The sequence below is a fragment of the Gigantopelta aegis genome, chromosome 3 (genome assembly GCF_016097555.1).
Source record: "Gigantopelta aegis isolate Gae_Host chromosome 3, Gae_host_genome, whole genome shotgun sequence".
NCBI lineage: Eukaryota > Metazoa > Mollusca > Gastropoda > Neomphalida > Peltospiridae > Gigantopelta > Gigantopelta aegis.
In genome coordinates, this window is record NC_054701.1 from 16086535 (window position 1) to 16095720 (window position 9186).

The window sequence follows — 9186 nt, forward strand, 5'->3', positions numbered from 1 at the left end:
GAATTATTATAAGAAATGGAACAAGATGACATCAGAAAGACGCCTTGGGATGTATCACTTCCTAGTTTTAAACCACGATGGCAATGCCATTGTCTTCTGTCTGTGACAGATCCTGTCATATACATTTATCATTGTGTGTGATGACGCTTCCCAGGACAATAACCATTTTCGTCATATACATTCAACAATGAGTGTGATGATATCTACTTATATTACCGTGATGATATCAACTTATATTACCAGAAACATGGCATTCTCGTCATAGACATTTATGATGGTGTGCGATGATGCATCCTAGTGGGGGTTTTTTTTATGCCATTATTGTAGAGGACAGCAAGGGAAATAAACTCTATGTGTCCAAATATAAAATATATACATAACGCTGTAATTGGAGGGCCCTCCACCCCCAAAAAACGAAAAACGCTCGTTTTGTGTGTGTGCGTGCGCGCGTGCGTGCATACGTGCGTGCATGTATGTTTGTGTGTGTGTGTATTGTTGTTTTTTGTTTAGCTAAAGATGATTTTGTTCAGTTGAGGTTTTTGGATCGCAGGATCGAATCCCCTCGGTAGACCCATTCTCCGATTCGGTAGTTTGGTATTTTTCCATCCCAATAATGACTCAACAACTAGTATATCAAAGGCCGTTGTATGTGTTGTCCTGCCTGCAGGAAAGTGCATATAAAAGATCCCTCGCTGTTAATAAGCAAATTTAACGGGTTTCCTCTAAGATTATATGTCATAATTATGAAATGTCTCACATCTAATAGTACATAGCCAATGATTAATACATCAATGTACTCTAGTGGTGTCGTTAAACAAAAAAAAACTTGCCTTTTAGCGTTAGAATTACAATCTCGCCTAACACTTTCATAACGTAATTTGCCTAAACCTGTTATTGTTATCAGCAGTTACTGTCGGCCGTCTTTGAAATGGAGACGAGAATAAAATAATATATATTATTATGTGACGTAGATTAATGACTAGGCCTTTAATTAAAGGATATAGAACAATGGCGTGCAATGGTCATGTAAAAATATTCACGTGAATGATCTATTCCAAATAATAAAATATTTTTTTTTAATTTATTCCAGATTGCAGCATTGTGTCTCTACGATAAATATATTATATAGATGTAGAAAGGTTGATTTATTACCCAATTAGGCGCAGATCCAAGAAGGTGCACGAGTCTACAGGGGTCTCATGATCACCTTACATTGGCCAATCACACACACGCACATACACACCCAATATGGGTGTCTGGCTTCGTTAATACCCCTTTCCCTGGCAAAACGTTATGGGTCACAATTCTGTTGTGATCCCTAAATATATTTTTTTATTTCATTTTCTTTCCAGTGCATATACGCACAATAACACATGCATTTGAACCCACTCTCTTTATCTACTCCCATCATTAAATTCAAGCATGACCATGCAATCGTATATGTAGCTTGTGTTCTAAATGCCAACCTCGTGCTATGATTATTTATAAACTGAACACAGTTGCGTCCTATATGGTGCATAAGCACGTCCATCGAACAATCTTCTGAATTCATCCATTATGAAATTAGAGCCACCCCACATAATAATTATCTTTATTACGGAGCAGGTCTAGTCTTGGTCCGACTTCTGTCAATACTGCTAGATCCGCAGTGCGTGATTCGGAACATTACGGTAAGATACAAACCGCATCTGTGCAGCAAATTCGGTTAACCACTACGCAGCTGACAAATGGAAACCATTTCTGAGGCGATTTAGTGCACACGGTCCGTGATGTCAGCCTAATGTAAATTAATTCGTAGGCGCGGATCCAGGATGTTTTAATAGAGGGGACCCAAAACCAGTTGTTACTTTTGAAAATAGAATTTAACGTTCCTTGACATGTGGACGGTTGTTTTGTTTTTTTGTATTCTGTAATATATATTGTTTGACCAAAAATAGGGCGATGCCTTGCACCCCCGCCTGAATCCGCGCCTGATTCGTATGTATTTGAAAATCAACAGAAACAATTGTCTTTGAAATTAGTGATGGGAATCGAATGAAATGTATCAATGACCATCGGTTACAGTTGGCTGGCACCAACCGATCAACTTTTAGTCGCACAATCGGTTAGAATTTTATGAACATAAGATTGTGTTTTTTTTCGCCACCACTAGAGCACATTGATATATTAATCATTGGCTATTGGATGTCAAATATTTGGTAATTGTGACATATAGTCTTAGAGAGGAAGTCGCTACATTTTTTTCCATTAATAGCAAGGGATCTTTATATGCACCATCCCACAGACAGGATAGCACATACCACGGCCTTTTTCAAAACTTCCAAATTTCACAATGGCATAGTTAGGTCATAATTTATTCATCCTTGATGTTATGTTTAGTGTATATATATATATATATATATATATATATATATAATATATATATATATATATATATATATATATATATATATATATATTATATTAATTTTATCAGCTCTCATAAAGGGCACACGATTTCAAATTCATCTTATGCATCCTTGCAGATTCAGGTGATAAATTCAGGATAATGACTTGGTTACTTGGTTGTCTTGAATATGATCACAAAATCGATCTCCTGGACCCAAATACGGGATCGACTTTTTTAAACTGAATGCCTAATTAGGTATAATCTATTGCAAGGTGTTAAATATGAAAAATACACAATGTATATAAGGATAATGTATACAAAATGTGACTGAAGACAAACATTTTGGATTATGACATCATTGGTCCAAGTGGGGTGTTGTATGGTTGGCCCTATATTAAATTTTATGATGCATGTGGTGACAAAATCAAAGGTAACAAACAATAATATTTCTCCAGATACTCATTTATCAAAAGTCAATATACTATGAATAAGATTTGACTTGTGCGATGGTGGTTATTCCGTTTGGCATTAATAAACTTTTACACAATAGGTACATTAAGTCTACACTATGTTTTTCGTCTGTTAGGGTCCCCTAATAATACATAAATTGTTTTTGAACATAAATATAATTTCATGCATGACTCACTTTAAAGGTAATGGATTAAATGTTATTTTTCAGGTCGAATATATTTTTTTTTTTTAAACCTAAAATTACACCTAAATATCACAAGGGCCACCAAATATTACTTTTGATATCCTTCTTGTAGCCTAATGAATACATTTTGAGGACATACGTAACATTAAAATGGCTCAAAATAGTATTCTAGGCTAATTTGTACATGTCATAATATTGAGAAATATTCACAGTGGCCATCGTGCAAAATGGCCGCCATGACCATCAGAGGGCATATTGAGAATGTCTTCAATCCTTAAAATGTTCTCTATGATGTCTAGTATGTATGTGCCAAGTTTCATGCTTTTATCAAGTGCACGATTCAATCATTTCTGTGCACATATCCTCTGGACCGGCCTCGGTGGCATCGTGGTTAGGCCATCGGTCTACAGGCTGGTAAGTACTGGGTTCGGATCCCAGTTAAGGCATGTATTTTTAATCCAGATACCGACACCAAACCCTGAGTGAGTGCTCCGCAAGGCTCAATGGGTAGGTGTAAACCACTTGCACTGACCAGTGATCCATAACTGGTTCAACAAAGGCCATGGTTTGTGCTATCCTGCCTGTGGGAAGCGCAAATAAAAGATCCCTTGCTGCCTGTCGTAAAAAGAGTAGCCTATGTGGCGACAGCGGGTTTCCTCCAAAAAACAATCTCAGAATGGCCATATGTTTGACGTCCAATAGCCGATGATAAGATAAAAAATCAATGTGTTAAATAAAACAAACTTTACTTTTTTATATCCTCTGGACTAATTACGTGTAGTTGTCATTTTGAAATAACAATATCACACATAGACTTATATAATGTATTACATAATTCTTATATTGAGACAATGTTCATGCGCTCCATCAAAAGAGATTTTTAGACAAATTGAGGTATATGAATGAACACCATTTTGGCCATTTGTTTTTTCTTTATTGCAGTTCTTCCACTTGAAAAATAACACCACAGTTTTAAAATATTCGGAAAATAGATCCAGTTTATTGACCGTTTTCAAAAATCACTGGTGATACCCATGATGTAGCACACATAATAAACAAAACTGGTTGATTGTTTATTCCTCGTGTATCGCTATGCTTCTCTAACCGTAATAATCTAGACTAAAATATAATCGTTTGAACATCGTGTTACCACCAGCATCCATATGACGCACAGGTGTTCAATCAATTATATACTTTTTTTCTTAAAGTTACTGTCTCTGGTTACCATATTATAACATCATGTACAAATATGAAATACAAGCTCAAATGCACTTTTCAAAAACTCGTGTGTGTTCGCTATGACCGGAGATCGTCAAAAGTATACGCTTGATTCGTCGTCTGTGCCGCCATAGCTCGGCAAAGCACAAACGACAGCCTGTTGTCAGTTTCAGTTAACACGTGCGTTTGCCGATTTCAAATTGTAGGGTCCGTCTCAAAAAATTAAAAGAGAAATCTTGCGCTGTACGAAGAACGTTCGGTTGAGGATACGGTACTAGTGTCTTTAGTTAAAACCGGTTTGATCTTGACAACGTATTATCGACAGTCGTACCTTCCTATTTCAGAACAGATATTTTATAAAGTGTTAGTAGAACTTTCAAAGTTTAGTTTGTATACTATTAACATATTAATCATGTATATATTTTTAAAATAAAATACACTAAAGTAGACAATGAACGTTTTCACTTCTTAATTTTACGTGTTAAAATCGACACATTCAAATAAATATTCTTTCTTTTGGAAAGGGTAAAGTTGGGGGGGGGGGGGGGTTAAACAACATCAAAGTTAGAGCATATTGATTTAATAATCATCCGACGCCATACAACTGTAAATAAAATGTGTTGAATGCGTCGTTAAATAAAACATATCCTATCCTTCCTTCCATCTGCTGTTGGATGTCTAACATTTGGTAATTTTGATATATAATCTTAGAGAGGAATCGGGTGCATGTGCAGGGGGAGGGTATTGGAGGTCGAAACCCTTATTTGCCCAAGATTAAAAAAAATTAAATGTATTTTCTGGGGGAGCATGGCCCCATATAAACTTCGCTCAACACAGTCTATAACCCCAACCCCGCTGAAATCCCTGGACACGCGCCATGGAAAACCGATACATTTTTTTAGCAAGGGATCGTTTATATGTACCATCCCACAGACAGGATATCAAATACCATGGTCTTTTATATATCCGCCGATGGGGATCGATCCTAGACTGACCGCGCATTAAAAAAAACCCACCTTTTTACGTCTAAGTAAATCGAACACAGTACCCTCTTCCTCTACCCCTAGAGCATTACGTAATTAATAACACCCCCTTACATGTAACGCGTGTGCCAACAGCTGGCCACTGTCAAAATTTCAAGGCAAATCCTCTACCCACCGACCCCTGGAAAGGCGTTGTACCATATGCCCCGAGTCAGATCACCGATCTTATCGGAGGCCGGACTCGGGGTAGGCGTGTTCGAAACCATAGAGGTATATGAGCACGTTAAAACCGTATCTAAGTCTAAGTTGTACCATACCTCTATGCATATAAATATGTTTTGGAAATATGAGACGACCTCTCAATCAAGACAGTTAAATTTGTTCAAAAATTGCGAAATCTCACGTGATCTCTTGTTGGGGAATTCCACACTTGTGATAAGCCAATGAAAACCGAGATCGGTAGGAGCCCGTCAAAAGTGTCCCACTTTCGAAATACTGGCTTTGTTTTTAACCTGGATAAACTAGCGTAGTGAAACCAATGCGGGGTGTGGCGTCATATATGCACCAAACGTAATTGGATTTTTTGTTCTATATGCTTAAATAATAAAAATATTCCGGATACTGCTGCTTTAAAAAAAGAAACGCATAACTAGTATATATTTGGAATGCATTGCAAAAATATTTCATCAAGATCAAGCTTTATACCAGAGAAGTAAAATTGAAACGTTTAACAACATAATCAGATCTTTACTTGAAATCAAATGGTTTATCAGCTCAAAAGGATTATGCCACCGTATCAAGGTCAAGGTCATTGACACTAATAATCGCTTCACGTAAACGGTTTCTTACTGTCTGGTTCGATATTATGCGCAATCCAGGTAGGGTAGACGTTGACGACGAAGCAGTTAGGAATCTGCCACGTTCTGTCGTAAGCGTATGTGTCGGTCTTACGCCGCAGTATTAACACTTGGACGACCGGGTCTGGGGCGATTACGTGACATTCCAGTTTGCTGATAAAGGTGCCAAGCCTATATTGTGTTCTGATATGTGTTCAAAAGACGTGCGATTTAGCACAGCTGTTACTTAGTGATTCGCCATGGAATAAATTTGTCAATAATATTATAGCTGAATGTGGATTGATTTAAGCTTTGGTCATTTCTCAATTGTATTGACGTTAGTTACGTGAATCGGTATCCCAGGTATTAAATTTTTTTTTTTACAAAAATGGAAAAATTAAATGTCTCCTAAGGGTATTAATTATAAAAAGTTTTAAAATGTATTGAATCTGGAAAGTTATCTTACTAAGCTGTCCCAAAAGAATGCAAATGTACTTTGCAAATTTAGGACATATAATATGAAACTTCCACTCAAAACAGGAATATGGTATATTCTTAGAGAAAACAGAATATGTCATAACGATATTGGAGACGAATTTCATTATATATTTAAATGTACAGCTTCTATATTATTAAGTGAGAAAAAAATATACCAGAGAAATAAGAGAAACATCCTAATATTGTATCATATAATGAATTGTTCAACAATAAATGTATAGTTATTTTAAGGAAACTATGTCAGTAAAAACTATATGCGAGAGAGTATGTCCTTTTTATTTGTAGAGGCTCGCATAATACAATTGTGTGTCTGTCTGTCTGTCTGTCTCTCTGTATGTATGTATTGATGTATAAATATCTGTATATTGTATGTATGTCGAGGTTGACTGTTACGTACATAGATATTAACGCACAGGCGCAGGGATAATTAAATCCTTTCTGGCCTCACAAATTGTCCCATGCGGTTGCTGGGACTCGAACCTATGGCACCGAATCACCCGCAAATTGCTGACTAACCATGGTGCGTTCTGAGCTATCCAGGCATCCGTATGTATGTATGTATGTATGCATGCATGTTTTTCATTTTTCTCTACATTGTAAGCTTACAGTTTATAAGAATAAAGGTCATTGGCATTATTATCATTGTCGACTTACCGGCTTCCATCCGGCGAATCGCATTGTTATGTTGGGGTTCCGTCAGCCTGAGCATAATTTCAATGTAACGTAGCGAAGCTGTCGACAATGCGTCTATGAATGTGAACCGTTTTTCTTCTTTTTTTCTTTTTTTGTTGAGGGATCATGTATGTACGTGTATATTTAGTACGTGGAAAATTTGAGGACGGCAACCATATAGTATTGATTATTGTGAAAAAAAATACCTCACAAATTCCATGTGCAATAGTGCATTTTGTCGGCTTTACAATTACATGACATCATGTTCACTAGCTAATAAAAAAGATTATATTAAAACATATACTATTGTGTTATTAAAATTAATGCTATGAAAAATATGTGCTATGCATTTCTTATTTTAAAAAGGATATTTTGAAATGCATCATTATGATTTGATATGCATGGCATAACATGGCGGATAAACAATCAATCAGTTTTGTTTGAGCTGTCACGGTAATCCGGACACCTCGTAATTCGGTCACGCCATATCTCCCACGAGCATCCATGCGCCTGAGCACCGTGTTATATGACACAGTTATGTCCATTGTCTCCGGATTGGCGGGTTTCTTCTTCGCTAATCATCGCTCATGGTGAACAGCTACATTCCATAGAACAGCTACAGTCCATAGAACAGCATTCAGATTCTGAATGTGCAGGTCACATAGGATTTGTAACACGACAAAGTTTGATGTATTGTCACCATATTGGAACTCAACATGATTAAATGTTATGCCACCTTTATATTAGAAAGGGATTATGATGATAGCTGATAATTTATGCCACTACTTAGGTACAGTACAAATTGGATATAATGGATGTGGCGTTTTTGTTTGTTGTTGGGGTTTTTGTATGTGGGCTTATTTTTGTGTGGATGTTTTTAGTTTTTAGTTTTGTTTGGGGTTCTTTATTATTTTGTTGTTTTGGGTTGGGTTTAACCAAAAAATAAATAAATAAGACAGGCACTAGTTTCCACTATACATATATGTACATTTACTGTTAAATGTATTTTTATCTATTACATTATTTTACAAATCTGATGTTAAGTCTGTTTTTAGTCTCATTGCACTTTGTTACTTTATTCTCCTGAAAGAGGTTAAAGTTTTTAAATGAAACATTGGAATTTTAAAATAAATTTTAAGACAAATTTAATATATTTTATATTATTGTATTATTATGCAAATATCAGGATGAATAGATGACACTGGATTTGTCAATTTGTTGATAATTTAAGCAAGAAGGTATCAGTGATGTGCACTTTAAAATCCTGTAAACAGCCAAACATGTTTACACTGTACACTGCATTTAATAGAAATAGCATTTAAAATCAAATTCACTTAGTTTGTGTACAATTCTGATTTCTTTGGACTGTTCTACAGGGAGATAACATTTAGGGAACAATGTTCGTTCTGTAATTTTTTTTTTAATTATAAGAATATGTTTTTCATACACAGGCCTAAGTTAATTTTTCTACACATTAACACTGCAATAGAAATAGCAACTTACTATTTGATATTGTTACACACGCCTATCATAAAGCTGACCAGCCTCGGTGGTGTCGTGGTTAGGCCATCGGTCTACAGGCTGGTAGGTATTGGGTTCAGATTCCAGATGTGGCATGGGACTTTTAATTCAGATACCGACTCCAAACCCTGAGTGAGTACTCCGCAAGGCTCAATGGGTAGGTGTAAACCACTTGCACCGACCAGTGATCCATAACTGGTTCAACAATGGCCATGGTTTGTCCTATCCTGCCTGTGGGAAGCGCAAATAAAAGATCCCTTGCTGCTAATCGGAAAGAGTAGCCCATGTAGTGGCGACAGCATGGTTTCCTCTCAAGATCTGTGTGGTCCTTAACCATGTGTCTGACATCATATAACCGTAAATAAAATGTGTTCAGTGCGTCGTTAAATAAAACATTTTTCTTTCTTTCTTTCA